This window comes from Solea solea, chromosome 3 (genome assembly GCF_958295425.1).
Source record: "Solea solea chromosome 3, fSolSol10.1, whole genome shotgun sequence".
NCBI lineage: Eukaryota > Metazoa > Chordata > Actinopteri > Pleuronectiformes > Soleidae > Solea > Solea solea.
The window spans coordinates 32400498-32420476 of record NC_081136.1 but is presented as its reverse complement, the minus strand read 5'-3'; the positions used below and the strand labels follow the sequence as shown (position 1 = coordinate 32420476).

At 39.6% G+C, this 19979-nt stretch overlaps 1 long non-coding RNA gene across 1 annotated transcript in view; it reads right to left on the bottom strand.

Annotated features, from left to right (window-relative positions):
• Positions 1-19979, bottom strand: part of LOC131456212 (uncharacterized) — a 78971-nt gene that overhangs the window by 17463 nt on the left and 41529 nt on the right. The window contains exon 3 of the long non-coding RNA XR_009239894.1: positions 3721-3807. This is a non-coding gene — a long non-coding RNA (uncharacterized LOC131456212). The remainder of the gene's footprint in view (positions 1-3720; positions 3808-19979) is intronic.

Sequence of the window (19979 nt, the reverse complement as noted above, 5' to 3'; positions counted from 1 at the left end):
TTTGATGCGATTTTGGACGACATACTAACCTATGACATTTTTGTCAAATTTTAGACGACATACTAACCTATGACATTTTTCGCAAATTTTGGACGACATACTGACCTATGACTTTTTGATGCGATTTTGGACAACATACTAACCTATGACTTTTTGATGCGATTTTGGACCACATACTAACCTATGACTTTTTGATGCGATTTTGGACAACATACTAACCTATGACTTTTTTGTCAAATTTTAGACGACATACTAACCTATGACATTTTTCGCAAATTTTGGACAACATACTAACCTATGACTTTTCTGTCAAATTTTGGACGACATACTGACCTATGACTTTTTGATGCGATTTTGGACGACATACTAACCTATGACTTATTTATGCGATTTTGGACCACATACTGACCTATGACTTTTTGATGCGATTTTGGACAACATACTAACCTATGACTTTTTAATGCGATTTTGGACCACATACTAACCTATGACTTTTTGTCAAATTTTGGACGACATACTAACCTATGACTTTTTGATGCGATTTTGGACGACATACTAACCTATGACATTTTTGTCAAATTTTGGACGACATACTAACCTATGACTTTTTGATGCGATTTTGGAAGACATACTAACATATGACATTTTTGTCAAATTTTGGACGACATACTAACCTATGACTTTTTGATGCGATTTTGGACGACATACTAACCTATGACTTTTTGATCAAATTTTGGACGACATACTAACCTATGACATTTTTGTCAAATTTTGGACGACATACTAACCTATGACTTTTTGATGCGATTTTGGACGACATACTAACCTATGAGTTTTTTGTCAAATTTTAGACGACATACTAACCTATGACATTTTTCGCAAATTTTGGACAACATACTAACCTATGACTTTCTTGTCAAATTTTGGACGACATATATTGATGCGATTTTGGACAACATACTAACCTTTAACATACTAAAGTATGCGACATTGTCATTTCGAAGTACTACAACCTAGATGGGGCTTGAACCCACAATGCATGGCTTTTGAGACCAGATCCTTATCCATTCGGCCAACAGGTCAATACCTGCTTTCAATGACATTTTTTCTCATTTTGGAAGACATACTAACCTATGACATTTTTCTCAAATTTGGACGACATACTAACCTATGACATTTTGATGCGATTTTGGACGACTTACTAACCTATGACATTTTTCTCAAATTTTGGACGATATAATGACCTATGACTTTTTGATGCGATTTTGGACGACATACTAACCTATGGCATTTTTCTCAAATTTTGGACAACGTACTAACCTATGACATAATAATGTATGCGACATTGTCATTTCGAAGTACTACAACCTAGATGGGGCTTGAACCCACAACCCTTGGCTTTTGAGGCCAGAGCCTTATCCATTCGGCCAACGGGTCAATACCTGTTTTCAATTACATTTTTCCTATTTAGGAAGACATACTAACCTATGATATTTTTGTCAAATTTCGGACGACATACTAACCTATGACATTTTTCGCAAATTTTGGACAACATACTAACCTATGACTTTTTTGTCAAATTTTGGACGACATACTAACCTATGACTTTTCTGTCAAATTTTGGACGACATACTGACCTATGACTTTTTGATGCGATTTTGGACGACATACTAACCTATGACTTATTTATGCGATTTTGGACCACATACTAACCTATGACTTTTTAATGCGATTTTGGACAACATACTAACCTATGACTTTTTGATGCGATTTTGGACAACATACTAACCTATGACTTTTTGATGTGATTTTGGACGACATACTAACCTATGACATTATTGTCAAATTTTGGACGACATACTAACCTATGACTTTTTGATGCGATTTTGGACCACATACTAACCTATGACATTTTTGTCAAATTTTGGACGACATACTAACCTATGACTTTTTGATGCGATTTTGGACCACATACTAACCTATTACATTTTTGTCAAATTTTGGACGACATACTAACCTATGACTTTTTGATGTGATTTTGGACGACATACTAACCTATGACTTTTTGATGCGATTTTGGACGACATACTAACGTATGACTTTTTTGTCAAATTTTGGACGACATACTAACCTATGACATTTTTGTGAAATTTTGGACAACATACTAACCTATGACTTTTTGATGCGATTTTAGACGACATACCTACAACCCAGATGGGGCTTGGACCCACAACCTTTGGCTTCTGAGGCCAGAGCCTTATCCATTCAACCAACGGGTCAACACCTGTTTCAGATGACATTTTTTCTCATTTTGGAATTTATACTGACCTATGACTTTTTGATGGGATTTTGGAGGAAATACTTAGCTATGACATTTTTGTCAAATTTTGGACGACATACTAACGAATGCTACATTATCATTTTGAAGTACTACTACAACCCAGATTGGGCTTGAACTCACAATACTTGGTTTTTGAGGCCAAAGCCTTATCCATTCAGCCAGAGTCTTACCCATTCGGCCAACGGGTCAATACCTGTTTTGGATGACATGAATTCTCATTTGGTAAAGTATGCTACATTATCATTTCGAAGCATTACACCCCAGATGGGGCTTGAACCCACAATCCTTGGCTTCTGAGACAAGAGCCTTATCCATTTGGCCAACAGGCCAACACCTGTTTTCTTGTCGACATAGTAAACTATGACATTTTGTCTCATTTTGGAAGACATACTATAATATGATTTTCTAATGTGATTTTGGACAACATACTTTCTCAAATTGCGTGAAATTCACTTCTTTTTATGATTAGAATTTATAATCTCAGAGATTCAAGTCATCTTCTGATGGAGTGAGCTACTTGTCGATTGTTTGCACTGAATATTGGCCCCCTAACATTAACATACATTTTAAGATGAACAGAAACTGAGAAGTTACTAGAACATACATAGGACACATGGAGGCATGGAATCCATCATTGAAGCTTCCTCCATCTTGCGACGTCACCGGCAGAGACATCTCACAAGATATACAATTTTACAAACTATTAGCACTGTAAGTGAATTAATTTAACTTGACAGACAGTGTCCAATTAAAAAAAAGTGGAAATTCAAAACAGATATTTCAGTTAGTTGATTCTAATCTCTTTAAACAACACTGTGTTAACACCCTGTTTGTCAAACCAAATTGATTATAAAAGCATTACTAGAAGAGTTTTTCCAACTAAAATATAAGCAAAGCTTATTGGACTAAATAACTCCATGTATATACTTGTCAACAAACATGGTCAGAGTTAAAATAGTAAGACAAACTGACAAACCAGGAGAGGCATGGGCAAACACACGTAAGAAAGTAGGTTAATGCAAAATGGAGGAAGAACAATGGGGTTGTAGATTTGTAGATTAAAATGTAGCATATATTAAAACAAAGAGTATTAAATCATTCTTTGACATGTTTGAAATATTTGGCAACTTCATCCCAAACAAATACAAATTACAATTACCTAATACATATCAGAATTATTCAGTTTTCTAATAAATCTTCTAGAATTCCAGCCAAATATAACACACTATGCTTCATTGGATATTTAAACTGGATGTTGTGATGATTGTTTTCTGTATTGTCTGTTTTAATGGTGCAAATTTTGTGTAAGTGTAATGATGCTGCCGTCTTGGCCAGGTCTCTGTTACAAAGAGATTTTATTCTCAATAAGACTTTCTTACCTGGTTAAATAAAGAATATACATATATACTTTGGTGTCTCAATGGTGGCCAGGATTCAGGCTTGGGCTCCAGTTTCAGTGCAGTGATCTGTGGACAGACAGAGGAACTGTGTGAGTACGAACACACACAGAGCTGAAACTAAGTTGCACCAAATTTCACAAAACTTGGTGGAAACATTCGACAACCCAAGATGAACAAAAAAGTCCATTGAATCCATGGCATCAACTCAACAGGAAGTAAACCATTTTGAATTTGGAGTGCATCTTGGTGATTTGCACGTCATGTAAATTAATAACCTAACTGAGCACAATAATCGTACCAAATGTCAACCATCATTTTTGCCACGAAACAGGAAGTGCCAAGTAAAAACTTTATACGCGACACTGCCAGAAATCTTCAGCACACGAAAACTCAGTCAAGGGCCCGCACAACGATGCTTGAGCAACTACAGACTTTGCGATTTCTTATAACATCCGATTCAGCACAGTAATTAGGCTTGATTTGAATATATGTATTTGCTCTCCTGACTGCTAAATACCTACGTCTGTGCAAAATATCTGGCTCTTCAAGTTGCTCTTGATTCTGTTAGTCACACATTTGTGCTGAAAATGTTTAGGAAGTCTAAGGGAGCACTTTTGGCTTCACCACTGTCACAAACTGTCGAGTGTCCTTAAACCAAAATAACAGGCTACAAAGCTAAGTAGAGATGTTAGCACTGGGACTGACACCTGTTTTATTGGTTGAATACATTGATTATTTCATGTTTAAGATCAAAACCATCTTTTCCATGCATTATTATGGGCTGAACAGGTTTCAAGTCATCAGAATCCATTTGACCTGCTGAGGTACAGAAGACAATGCTACTGCATACACATGTATGTACAGTGACATAAATAAAGACATGTGCTGGTGAAAATACCTAAGGATGTGTTGCATACATGAACTCTACATAAATTATCATTTGTATGCTTGTCTACGATGCATAAGTTCAATATCCAATTTCCATTCTCAAACAAGGCTCTTGGCTCTGAAGCGACAGCTCGGAGCTGCCTGGCACTCTGACAGCATCCTTGGATGGGGGTGTTGCCATAATCGATTTACACAGCAATCACAGATCTGCACACAGCAACCTTGAACAAGTCCTTGAACACAGTCTCTCTCCACTGATCAAAAAGCCATCAACAGAGAGTGAGTAATGAATTGGTTGTTTATGTGGGAATTTAAAAATCACAATCACAACACTTTGTCAATAGCTTTGCCGCAGCCGCGGTTGTTGTTACACTTTTGTTTGATGGGATGAAAAGACACTAAATTACGCCTGGCTGTCACCACCAGCAACCGTCATCTAAATGATCAGTGAATCAGACTGATGTTTAGGTATGAATGGGAGTTCAAGAGTGTGACACAAATTTAAAACAGACATGGTACAGAAGGAAAGAAAGTGGCAGGCAGGGTGACGGGAGACAGTTTCTTTCAGAATTATTAAATATTTAAGATCGAAACCAAGTTGCTTTATAAAAGACAACAGCAGCAGTAAAATCCTGAGCTGCCAAACCACCCACTGCAAAGAAGCCGTGCTCGCAGCCCCATTATTTGTGACTGTGGTAGCAAAGCTGTCAATTTTATACTGCCATTTCCTTCTATTTCCGTGCCTTATAAACGCCAATAATGTCTGGCATTTATTTTACTGGCTACACAGAGAAAAAACAATGGGGTGAAGGCTTGCTGTATACTGACAAGGACCAGATATAGCAGAGCAAGACACTTGTGAGATTCACTGTCCCTCACTGTCAGTATCCATCCGTTTACCTCACTGCCATAGTGGTGATGGAAACAAGCATTCTCGTCAAAGGCTATTAAAAATGAATGAAATGAATGAGCAGATCACACAAGGCTCTGAAACACTCGGGCCATTTTACAGCCCTGGTTACATGATCACCACTCTCACTGTTATTTCAGCATAACAAGATAATATTTAATCCCCTGCTGCTCTGAGAGAGAAACACATGCACACCGTTAATGAGTCAAGCAATTAACTTCTAAACGCGCAGCAAAACTTTGTCACCAGGGAGATAAACAGACCTGCTGTCTTTGCACAAGGAAATATTAATGATTGTTGTCCCAATTAAATCAGACTACAGAGAGAAGAGCAAGCAGGGGGACAAGGTTTTTGGGGGGTTTAATCTGCTAATCGATCATCCTGACACAGGTGTTGACAACCTGTCATCGGAAGGTGACAGTGTTATGTCCAACAGCCCGTCACAGGAGTGTATATGACAGATCTGTCGGTAGGGTTTGACTCTTAATGGGCCCTCAGGTCACACCGCAGCCAGCCACAGTGTCATTTAGGAGGTCCAGAGGTCACAGTCTGGTCGACCAAACACACAGAGAGCCCGTGGTAACCAGGGGCGTCATTGTCAGTGGAAAAGACACAGCATGTGTGTGTAAAGTTTATGTGTTCGTGCAGTGTCAGCGTGCAGATGGAGGGGTCTGTCTGTAAGGGAAAAGAACAGATTGACGGAGCGGAGAGGGAAATACATTTTTCAAATGTCACCTTGCCTTGCCACCCTTTACGCTGAGAGAAATAACGGTGTGAAATGGAGCACCATGGGAAGGTAGCTTGAGGACAGCAGAGAGAACCCGACTCCTCTCATTATTATTAGGACTTCACGGCTCATATTAACTGTAATTTGCGGGTGTTCTGCCATAGTTTCAACATCTATCAACAGTATATTTAACTTTTTCTTTAAAACCACAAGACCCTGTTTTCCTTCTCAAGCATGAACGTGAAAGAAGACTAAATGGTTTTAAGACTTCTGTACCCCTACTGGTACAAAGAGGTTTGGTAGTGGCAGCATCATCATGCTTTGAGGATGTTTTACAAAGCAAAAAAATGTACATTTAATCTTACTTAAAAACTGGTCCAAAGCTCTAAGGACCTATGAGTGGGCCAAAGCTGTTGTCTCTCCAACAGGACAATGATCACAAGCAAACAGCAATGGTATAACTCTTGCCCAGCCAGAACCCTGCAGAGAACAATAAGCAAAACATTCTATAAAATACATTTCAATACTCACACACTGCTATGAGTATTTTTTTGAATGCCCTGCATGCATACACTTCTTAGCTTGGATTCCGTAAAAAAAAAGGATAAAAGTGTTCCACAGCATGTGAAGTGTCGACTGACCTTCAAGGTGAAACTGAAAAGCTTTCTAACACAGACTCTAGAGAATAGTGCATACATGATGGTGTGAAGCGGCTGAAAGGATTTAAATGTCACATTTGTGGCACAATAGAGTCTGCGCTGCAGCAGAATGTGACACAGTACTGGCAAAAAACCTTATATTATGTGCTTAACTGGAAAACCGCACAATTCACACTTACAGCAACTGGTTTCCATTTTAATGTACAGCCACGAGAACACCACAAAAACAACAAAAACAGCAGTGAAAAAAAAGATAGAACAGTATTTGTATCCAAATAATCCAGAAAGCCAATCACAGAAAAAAACCCTCTTTACTCACAAAGGATCAGTGCAGCACTGGAGCAAGTAATCAGAATTATTATGAGACATTCAGAGGAAATGTTCACCCTTCTACATTAATCCAAGCCTTTTCTTTCACGGCGAAACACCTGGCAGGTGACGCGCACAGTTTAAAAGCATATCACTGATTCCAGCTGAGCGCTGCCATATGACGTGTGATCTGTTTGCTCTATGCCAGAAAGGAAGTTTGACACCGTCTCCGCCCGCACTTCAAAAACACATCAATCAAGTCAGTCAGAAAATGTCAGAGACCTTCCACTTGTCATTGTGGGCTATTTTGCTGTGATTGATGATATGATGGTCATCTCCCTCTGTCCCTGCCCACTATCTCCCCCCCCCCCCCCCCCCCCACACACTCTCTCTTAGCCATGCATCAATTTGCACACCATGTGAAAAATAACAAATGGCACAAACAATTTATGAAAAACAATTTACTGAATACCCTCCAGCAATTTAGACAAAATATTCTATTTTACTAAAAGAAGGGGACACAGAACAGAGACAGACGGAGACGAAGAGAGGGGGGGGAGATGTGTCAACATTGCTTTCTATATTGAAGTTTAAGGCGTAGAGGCTACGGGGGGGAAAATGTGCATATGGTTGTTCTTCTCTCACATGCATGTGTGTCTGTGACTTGAGAACAAAATGTGCTTTAAATATTTGATGCATGCTGATAGGCTGTGCTGGCCTCTATACGCAGTATGTGTATACAAAGATCTATAAGCGATGTTCTCATGGGAGGGTTTGTATAGGGTATGTGTTGAACTGGCATCAGTACTGTTCAAGCCTTTTCTTCTCTATTTTACTCTCCTTTTTTATTTTTCATCGGCTACTTCCTAAAACATCACTAAAATGATTGAATTGAATATAAGCATTCCTTATTCAATGTTGTTACCTTTCGTCCATCTGTCTATCACGCTGCTCCACCCGCCCCCCCCCTTGCCCTCCCCTCAAAACTGTCACATGGCCTGATGAAATGAACTGATGAGATGATGAGAGAAATTGTAACCCTAATGGTCTGACATGAAGAATTGTCCCAGGCCCCCCTTGATAAATGAATTTAACCGAGCACTCGCTCTGTGGTGAACCATGCTAATTAGCCACGGCGAGCCAAACAAAGATGTCTCCTACTAATTGAGGTGAGGTCAGAGGGATTGAGAGGAACACGGGCATGCCTGTGACTGTGTGTGTGTCAAAGAGGGAGGCTCTAAACTCATCTGGCTGTGGGTTGCTTATATGAGTGAGTGTGTATGTGTGTGTGCCCATGGGAAATGACTTGATACCCCCTTAGGGGAGCTGGTAATGGCAGTCTTTCCCTTTTGAGTATTTGCTTTGTGGCTGGAAACAGAAGGTTAGTGGATGACCTTGTTTCCCAAGTGCACGGAGACTCGTCCCCAAACAGTGCACGGTTACTTTGTGACTTTTGCTATTATAATTCTACAGGGGATCTGTGTGAGGTCAGTGTGAAAATTGAAAAAAAAGAAAGGGCAAACCGCTAACTTCATTCTCGAATTACATAAGATCGCTTGCATATTGATTCTACCTACACAGTGAAATTGATAAAAAGGGACAAACAGTGCCCACTTCAGTGTCTTAAACAAACATTATTGACATGTTTAGAGCAAATCCCGATGACCTCTTCTATTTAGCCTAACATTATTGATATTATTGACATGTTTGTGATGACTTTGTCATTCCAAGGATGTCCGTATGTCCGTGATTGATCGGGGGGGACAACAATATGTCCTCAGGTCATTAGGGACAAGGTAGAGGGAAAGTTGCAGTCAGAAAGGAGGCTTTTAATTTTTTCCTAATGGGTATACAGTATAATCAAAGCACAATAATGCACCTTTCTAGTCTCGATGACCACTCAAAGCTTCTTGCTATTCACCCATTCATTCACATATTTATACAGCCAATGTGTGTCCAGCACACTCACCCTTTCACACACTGCCAATGCAGCCGTCAGGTACAACTTGGGGTTAAGTGTCTTGCCCTGGGACACATGGAACTCTACACACACAAACATTTATTATATATGCATATTCTAAAGATTATTGCCTGGAGAGATTTATGACTGTACATTGGCAGACATTACTACAGTCTATTTAACATTTATAAGGCTGCATCTCTTTCTCTATTTTTAATAATTTCATTATTTTGATGTCTCTGAAAACTGACCTTATTAAGCTGTGGAAACAAGCAGTGCACATTAACAATTCAACATCTTTTGATTGTTGGGAAATGTTTGTGTAAACCATCAGCAGTCCATCTACAGTACCTGGCTAATGTCCAATATTAACTCACATTTGTATCTCAGTTTTTGGTCTCCACCAACTCCTGAGGGAAATATCTGGCTCTTTAGCAGATAAATGTCCCATTATGTTCACCAGTTAGTCAGTGAAAACAGCTGCCCACTCTAAAAACAACGCCATTAAACTGAAAATGACTATGACAATTTGTCGTACGTTCACTATACTATGGACACATTAGACAGTTGCATTGTGTGTTTTCCAAACATGCACACAATTGTGATCATTTTGACAGCTATAGCAATATAGTTGGTGGTGTCGTTGTGAAAAGCTGTCATTTGCACAACCAATAAATCAAAAATGATGACGATCTTTTGATCTTTTGGAGACTTTTAGCAATGAATTCACCAAAAAATAATACACATTTGATCTTAATCAAATAATAGCAGTGTATTGTCAATCTGGACCATTATTAGCATTAGCTGGTATCTCATTGTAGTGAACATGGAGGAAGGTCAAACTACAATAATAAAAGGTCATATGAGGTGAGATAAAGTTAAGCAGTAGAGTCTATCGATTTTATTAGGAATGTGTGATATTTACATCACATTCGCACTCACAGTTTAGGGTCATTAATGAATATCATGTCCGAGGAGGCTCATTGGCAGCAGCCAAGACACGTTTTTGACAAGCAGTAGTAACTGTTCCCTCCCTCGATGGTCTATATTTCCGAACCTTGATCAAATCGTTGTCTTGGTGATTCAAGGTGCAGTTTGTCAACTGAGGGCGGCGGAGTAGGTTTAGAGGGTGAGGAGGAGGAGGAGGAGGAGGAGGAGGGTGGGGGGGACTGAGGACCAAAAAAGCCACACTGAGAGGACTCATGCATATTTAAGTGGGTTAGATTAAAGGTTGGTCGGCTGGGAGTCGTGTGCACCAACGAAGGCTGAACATTCTTTTGTGGCAGGTCATTAACCCTTTAATTGACTGATGGCTGGTGAGGTAGCAGATATGAGCTTATATGACCATTTCTCAGTGCCAATGTTGGTATTAATGATTATCTTGCACAAGTGATGAGCATTGACAAATGAACTATGGGTGATAAGGTCAAATGATGACACTTGAATACAGCGGGGAATTATTGATTTGACTGCAATTACACGTAAACACAGGCAATACAGACACTTGAAGGACACAACTTTACCCAAAGCAATGATCTGCTGACTGGCTCAATATGAAGTAACAGGGATGCTCAAACAAGGGTTGGAAACATTTACCTTCATGACTGTCAGAACATCTGTCTGTTTGTGAGTCTGGCTGTTCTCTAAAAAGACAACCAGCAATCTTCTTTGACTCTTAACAGGTCGACATAATTCAAAAGTCTTCCTGTGAGTGAGAGTGAGTGGGAGAGGTTGAGACTGGTGGCACCAGCATCTCACATCTAAAATTTCCTCTTAATCTTATAATAATTGGCTGGTAAGCCTCTCCACTATCCCCCACCGTAATGCCTCATCTTTCACCTGACCTTATTATTTCCTTATTTGAAGCAGAACATTTTTCACAGTTCATGAAGCAGACACTAAACCTTACAATGAAACACCAGATAAACCTTGTACTCTCTGTTTTTGGAGTATCCACTTGTGTAAGCCTTTGTTAAAGGAAAGGAAGAGGACTGCATTTGGGGAGCGTAACGGACACAACGGCAATTAGCACTATGCTCCGTTTGTTTACCGAAATGAATAAATCAGCAATGAACATTACACAGTAGGTATTAAAAAGATATAGTAACGTTTTGGTCTACTCCTGTTTTAGAGTCCACACTGAGCCAATTTAAAACCACTTCGGTTTAGCCAACAGTTTCCTAAAGAACACAACTTCTGGGCTCTTCTTTCAGCAAAGGCAAGGGTGCTAACCACCTGTATCATCTAACGCCTTATACAGCAGATGTTTCACTTCATTCCAGTGAAAATTACTATAAAAAAAGTTTTTAAGGAGTTCTTTTAATCTTCATACTGCCTAACAGTATTTCTTGCAACTGTCTTCATTTAAATGTCACAGTAATTCTAAAGTTGGTCATGCTTTTTGTACAGTTGTATTCAATTTTAATCATTTGACTCCTTTGATTTTCTTTTTTTTCTGAGCTCAGATTGTGCTAATGATGCTGTTATTCTATTGGGAAGCTTTAATACATCACTATTAAAGCTATTAAATCACTATTGCATAGTGGGGGAAATAAATCGCTGGAGGGATGGAGAACTTTCATACATAAGACTGATTTTTCATTCAAAAATAACTTATATTTTGAAATAATTGAATGCAGCATAATAATGGCAACGTTCAATAGCGTCAATAACAAGGACATAAAAGGGTCAAAGCATGAAAACAAACTTGGGCCTCATCCACACGGAAACAAAACTGTGCAATGTGTACAGTGACCGTAACAGAGGTCAAAGGCAAGAAAATAAAAGTTAACATTCAGTAAATAGCAAAACCAAACTAACTCAGAACACAAGAGAAAGAAGGAGGTGGGACTATGACAAAAAGCCAGCTCTATGTGGATAACATGCTGAAATGATATGGCATTTGTGGATTCTCCTAAACTCGTTCTTGTGAGTACTGCCAAAAGAAGAGAGATAAGAAGAAGCAACTTTCGATCAAATCTTCAACAGCGAGAGAAAGTAATTGGAGGCAAAGATAGACAGAAGTCGATCATCCAACCAGACAAAGACATGCAAATGCTGAAAAGAAACCACATAGGCTTTCCTGTGGCCAGGACTTAGAGCTGGGGCTGTTGCTCCAAAGAGATTATGAGGTACATGGGTGGCACTGATCCCATCAGGCCTCCAGGCCACAGTCAGGCAAGTCACTAACACCTAAGCAATGCCCCGAGAGAGCACCTACAGAATTACATTTGCCCCGTTCAATCTCTGAGCAGGGCCTCGAGATGCATGTGTCTCATGGAAATAATGCAGAAATGGGAAAACAATGAAATTGAGGAGATTATGCTTCTTCTCCAGGCTCATCTAAATTCCGCTCCCACTGGACCTATGCAGGCTTTTTTAGAAATGCTTCCTTTAAGTGGCAACCTTGTTTCTGGGTACCAAAGAGCATTTCTACTTCTAGCCCCTCAGGGATACAGGCCACTCATTTCAGAAAATGGAATGTACTGCATTTCTATATTCATAATACTGACATATTATGAATATTAAACGCGTTGGTTCCTGCAAGTTCTGTTGTATTACTATTTATTTATTTATTTATTCAATATCTATTTAATAATAAAAATTATGTGTATTCAATAATAACAATTATGTGTATTTAATAATAAAAAGGGCTTAATGAGCATCGTGTGAACCCATTTCACAGTGGTTTGAATCTAAAGGACATTTGTTTATATGGAAAAGTAACACAGCAGCAGTTTTAGCGTGTAAAGCGATAAATGATCTTTTTTTACAGCATGTAAAAATCTCCCTTTCTTGGCCTGTTTTGTTTGTGTGTGTGTGTGACTGTGTGGTAACTGAAGGTAGACCACGGTCACCATGTGTCCCCTCCATCTGTCACCTGGCATAATGACTTCAAGGGGCCGTGTGGTCCAACAACCCAATGTGGGATTGCTGGAGGGAATGAGGTGGGATGGGTCAACATTCATGTCACTTGTGGACATGGGGCCCAGGCCAGAGGGCTAGTGTCTGTACTTCTTCATGTATGGATGGATGGATGAATGAATGAATGCATTCATAAGCACCACTGTTGTTGATAACAGACAGATGGACGCGGGCAGCAGGGCAGACACTTCCCTCCTCCACCCAAAGCAAAGGTCATTAACTAGGACTGTGATCCACATCGGCAGTCATTACTGCTGGAACCGTGATCCCAAAAACTGACATGCTATAATGTCCAGGCTGTGTCAAGAAGACAGAATGACCGTTTCAGCGGTCATTACACAGAAGCCAACGGGTCAGTGGCTTTGAGGATGTATGGGGAGAGACAGCGAAGGGGGGGGGGGGGGGGCGTGACAAACAGAGGGCAGCAGACATATTGTCTGAATGTGTAATTACAGGGCACTGTCCGTTCACTCTTGCAATAGGTTGCTTGGTGCATGTGTGACTGCACATGTAGCCATAGCTGCGTGCGCTCTGTCTCATGTCTGCGTCTTTGTGCCATGGTTATGGTGTGTGTATCATACAGGAGTGTACTGCACATGTAAGGTATTAAAAGGTGCCGTAGTGTAAGAAATGAATGATATGAAATGACTATAATGTCTCGTTAGAGATTGAGGAAACCCTCCTGTGTCTATGGACTACGTCAGCTGAGATTTGCACAGCACCCTGACACAACCCTCATGTGGAGGATAAAGTGCTAGAAGACGGATGGATGGATCCTGGAAAGCAGAGAAATAGAGCTTTGCGCCCATATTATTATATACTTGTCATTACAGCAGCCCTCAGGACTTCCACGGAACGACCGTCAAATCACAGACAAGATTCACCAGTGTGTCACACATTTGTGACGTCAGCTTCAAACAGCTGAATAACTGCCAGTAATCGAAACTTGAAAGATATCTTGGAAAAAGAAGCATACTACAGCCATAAATCAATATAAATCCAGGCAGCCTCATTATCTTGATGGTCATAAGAGGGTTAAACTGAAATACTGGCTTCACTGATAACAATTGTGCAGCCATTATATTCACAAACAATTCCCAGTGTTCATGTGTTGTTTTGGTATGTTATTCCACCCAACACAGCATCATAGCACTTCAGCACAAGGGATGCCAGCAGAGCAAACAGTAAGAGCCCCTCGCTCCTAATGTAAGTGTAAGAGATTCTGAATGATACCAGATCTAAAAAGCCTCAGTAACCCTCTGAAAAATGTCTCTGAACTGGCGAAGGAAAAAAGTAAATAGAGGAGGTTAATGACAGACCACAACAGATGTGGGTATCTTGTCTCCTCTCATTATGTCATAATTCTTTGGTGCGACTCAAAGCAGACACACTTTCACTTTTAATCTTTTTCTGTTTGAAACATGCTGAAATGTACCAAATAGGTTATATATTTACAAAATAGATGGTGTGACAGTTCCCTCGAAACCAGCTATAGTGTAAGATTGTGGGTATCGCTCTGATACAAAAACAAAAGCCATTGCCAAGGCATCAAATTAAGCCAAACTCTTTATCAAAACAAATAAAAAAACAAAATATTATCTAGAGACAAAAGTTTGATATACAGTCAGTAAAACTCAGGCATCTGCAATTTTCTCTAATTAAGATTTTGAATTCAGGGCTTATATTTGTAATTGAGTGTATTTTCTGTGGTTTGTCTTTGCGCCACCCCTTTGAGTTATTCTTGCCGACTACTTAACATTCACAGTCATTTTCATTGTAACTAATTTATATTATAAAACTGGGGAGCCTGAAGTCTGGCTCACACCATGCGGAATACTGTCAGCTACCCCGACGTTCCATCTGTTCATCAGATCCTTTCCTAAGTCGTGTTGGTGGTGCTCAGAATTTGATTGCAACCACTTACCATGATGGTTCTTACGTGTTTATTCCAGCTGCTGAAATCTGATAGCCAGCTGGTCTTTGTGGGGTTTATGTAAGGTGTGTCTGCGCACGTTTACATCCGAGAGAGCGTAAATGACGGGGCAGTTAAACGAAACAGTGGCACAGTGAGCGCGGCATTTGTCACTAGTGACAGAAGCAGAAAAAACAAGCCGAACATACGGCTGACTGAGCTGAAGATAGCAATTACAGAATGGACTGTGATATAGCCTGACAATGCCATCACTCCTCAGACACTTTTGCTCGAAACCCTTTTAAAAATAACATACTTGGGACAGCAGCGTATCGGTTAACAAAACATGAGCATGGGCCATTGCACAGCTGATAGTGAAAATTAAGCTGCTGCGAGAGTTGTTGAAGATGAGCTCAGGGAGAAAGGAAAAAAACATCATGAAAAGAACTGTGAAGCACTCTCGCGGTGATGAAATGCAAAAAATTACTAAAATCATTACATGGTTTCACTGCAAGAAACAACAAACTTGCCTCATGAGATGTACAACTGAATAAACAAGCTTTGTGTGCCAAAGTATGAGCCGTTTACCTTTTTAGAACAACTGCAGATTTACATATGTTGTGCAAAACAGGTGCTTTGCTTTTAATCCTATGAGAGATGCTTTCTTGCCATTAACAATGGCAAATTCAGGTTCAGGTGCATGGGTTGTGTGGCCATAACGCCATTGTACATTTGCCAATATAAGGTGTGATTTCCCTGCCGGTAGAAGATGGCTGGATGGATGGATGGATGGATGGATGCCCTTAATCTTCGTATCAATCCAAGGTGTAAAATGTGTTTCCTGCAGTTGTTACAGCAATTTGCTCTGGGTGACATACGTTGTTTTTTTTACAAACTTATTATTGTCATAACACTTAAAAGTCGGTTTCTGTTGTTGAAATTGCTTCTGCTAAGGAATTATGGTTTAACGCTGACACAATTTCTTTAAAAATAATAAAAACCCATTCTATGAGTGCCCCAGAGTATATATACTGTAACTGCCAATTCTTGCAATAAACAAATTATTAAGTGCAGCCGTCGTATTGGTAAATATGACTGAGTTTGCTCTTTGTTAAGTGGATCATTGACGTTACAATGACACCCCTTGTGTTGGACATAGACAGTAGAAAAAATAATATACACAACACAACTTGACTTTGCACATGCCAAGTCTGCCTTATCATGTCCTATAACCCAATTAAAATAAACTATGTAAGTGCAAATCAGCATGCATGTCCAGGGGAAATGAAATGAATTAATGAAAAGATTTCATCCGACAAAAGCTGGACTTTTATTTCCAATGTAAGCAGCATATTTTTTAATGATATAATATATCACCGAATTGATATTCCCTCTCTCTGTCTCATGTTATGTAAAACATATCATGCAGCGGCTCTTAATGTGAATTAAATTTCTCACTTACGATAGCTGGCCATATCTATTCAGTCTCAAGAGAAATTTACTACATTTTCCACTTCCAAGATCTTACCATATTATAATTAATTCAGTTTCCTTGTCAGTGCCATTTCATCTCTGTAATTAAGGAAATATCTTGTGCTTTATAAGAAATTAAGTTTCTTTCCTTGTGTCAAGTCATTGTCAGAATTATGAGGAGCAGTGGTAGACGCGCTGACGGAGACACGCATGTGACAAAGAACTCAAACCTTATTGGATGAAATGGCAAGATAACATAATTAATGACTAAGGATTTCACTTTGCATGCTCGTAATTTAATTGTTCCTGGACAGTGGTTTGCTTTAGTTCCATCTGGTCCAGTGAGATATACACAAACAGTGATTAGCATCACTTGCATTTTATTAATTTATTTTACACACTCTTTTAATTGTTCACATTTAATTGAACTGAAGTTGCAGACACCAGTCAGGAAAGCAACAAAGGGGGCACCAGTACAAATGTTTCTCTTGACCTTGAATCATACCTTGCTAGATCTCCCCCCCACCCTCTGCCATGTGCAGCGCAGTTATATCTGAACCAACCTAATATTCTCACTCATGAGCACAAACTCAAAGTCACTCTGTTAGCCCTCCCCCAAGTCAATCATGGCAATTAGACACAAGTAGCCCACGCTATGAATTTATCCACACATTGATGTGTTCATTGACTCAGGCCAAGGATGGTAATTAAAGGTTCTTAGTGGAGTGGTCTTGGGTAATCTGGGGCCAGTTAAAAGCCTTGACGCCGTGCACTGTGGGGTTTAATTGGTACTGTGCCATTTATATGATTAACAACCAGCCTTGGTCTGGCAACTAGCGTACTCTTTACTCTTAGCAATTCATTAGAATAAAGGGTACTCTCGACTCTAATGAAAAGAAAATGTGTTGATACAATAGGATCATTATTTTCCAGAGATCATATTTGCTGTGATCGTCTGCGGTGTTATCAATCACTTTCATTGCTATTTGGCCTTGGGGCCATGGAGGCAATGCACTGTTTTATGGTTATATGTGCTTATTTGCAATTTACTTGATGGACAAAAGGAATCATGTACCCCACATGATTTCTTTAGGCACATATAGTAATGAGAAATATCATTTTGAGAGAGCGACAAAGTAAAATAAAATGCTAATGGATTTTTAAAACAGTGGCCCTATGTCCAAACCATGTTTTTCTTTTCCATGTGGATCACCACCCAGACACTCACACACCTCAAGCAAGCACACCTTCAGTCACGCACACCTGCAACCTACCACTCTCACATGCAGACACACACACACACGAGGGAACGGGAGAGCACGACCCTGAGGGCAGAACATCCAAGTCTGCTCTTTAAAAATGCGTTTTCTCTGATCAGATAGCATTAATATTGGTATTAACACGCGTCCCCGGGGTCCACATCAAGATCTGATCGCTATCCTATCATGGTTCATCCCCCTCCTTACATCACCGCCCCTCTTCTTCTTCATGCATTTCGGAGTTATGTTAAAAGTTATTTGACACATTTAAATGATGATGATAAATTATGACTACAGAAATGTTGACAGTACGACATTTGGATTCTTTGATTTCTTTAGCAAAATGTAGAAAAATATATGAGTTCATGTCCAAACAGTTCAGTATGCTTAAGTAGACCTTAAGTGTGCCGCTCAAATCTTATCTGACTAAAGGAAATGGATGAAAATTAGTTTTGTCCGTGTTTTATTTTAAATTTCCCAGGGAAACTGAACAGCTATAGGTACCTAAATACAATTAATAATCACAATTATTTTAAAGCTGATTAAAAACCACATAGAATATGTGTGCAAATGTTAAGTGTAAGTAAGTGTTGTTAAAAACTGTCTTGGTATAAAAAATACTATAGTGCAAGTGTAAAATCCATTAGACTGCCATAACTTTTCAGCCTGCAGCTGTTTTCCATGCTGAAATGGCACGTTATACGTTGCACTTGTTGTGAGACCGAATTCTTGGCACAATGAATGCCAACAGATTGCATTGATGAATGCAGGGGGATTAAACAGACAGAAAATCAACTGCAGAAGATAACAAATGCTCCGGAGAAAATTCTCTTGGGAAAAAAAAAAAAGAAAAACTGGATGAAATGCTGAAATTGCCTCAAGTGACAGATTTCACATCAGTACAAATAGTAATTATGTTGGCAATATTAAAACGTGGTGATGAGATTTGCCAAAAAGTGGAAGATTGAACTATTCAGTAACTAAAATAATTATTGCAATAAACTGTTTGCCCAAGTTACCAGCTTATTAACCACAAATGAGTGTAAAAAAAAATCATGAATGTTCAGTTATTTCATTAAACTGGACTGCATTGCACCGACAAATGCTACTGCAACAGTTACACAACTGACCCTGTTCCAAGAACCAAGCGGACATGATAAAATCCCAGGAAAGTAGTCATTTAAAAACCCACAGTGCGACATTCAATGCCATTCATGTCCTCTATTGATAATATACTGCTGCTGTAATGAAAATAGTATATTTGGTGTAACATTTTGTGGTCACGGTGGCTGACTGACTTTGAAATTAAGGCTTAATTTACTCATCAAAACTGAGTAATGTGTCACAGTGGTAATGAGTTGTAAAGCTGCTGCTCGTCCTCTCCTTGTGTGTGTGTGTGTGTGTAGGCGTGTGGGCGTGTTTTGTAGATATTATTATCTCATAATGTTATCTCAATCTGACGTGAGGCCAGCATCAACTGTGTAGGTTTCTACAAGTTTTTGCTCACACACACACACACACACACCGCTAGCTACCACTTATTCACTCTCACATGAATTTACAGAATAGGTGCAAATGAACTCGACCTTGTCCAGCTGCGGAAGGTGGCGGGAAATCTAAAGAAATCGGCGGCTGTTCTACTCGACTACCGCTGCATGTTTTGCCATTCTGCTGCGATGCAAAAGCTCCGCGAGAGGAAATCAACTCCAATCAGTCACACTTTTGTTGCCGAGTTGGAGAAAAGAGTCTACACCTCTCAGTTTTGATGATCAAGGACTCGGCTGTGTGACTTTGGCGTAAAGAGCAAAGATCTTGGACCTTGAATTGTGCACAGCTGTTGCCTTCCCATCAGGGGTGAGAATGCACTTAAGCATGAATTTCAGGGGCTGCAGCACTTCTTACAATTTTCCCTTCAACTCACTTGATATTTGATTTGGTGAGCGTGAAGCATTTGCATGAGTTTCGGCTCCTATTTTGTTTTATATTCTGTTTGCTGCAACTAGGCGGGGCCTTGGTGTCTAAAAACACTAAGCGCTCCCAGAGCTTTCCTTATCTCCTCCCATGTTCAATCCACATGTGCTTTGGGCAACCATCAAACCTTAATGAATTCACCCACATTATTTGCTGGGTTTAATGACCTGAGACTCAGGCTCTCTATAAATAAGCTAGACCTGGGACAGTCCCACTAAAAAAAAGCAATTACACATCCTGTTCAAA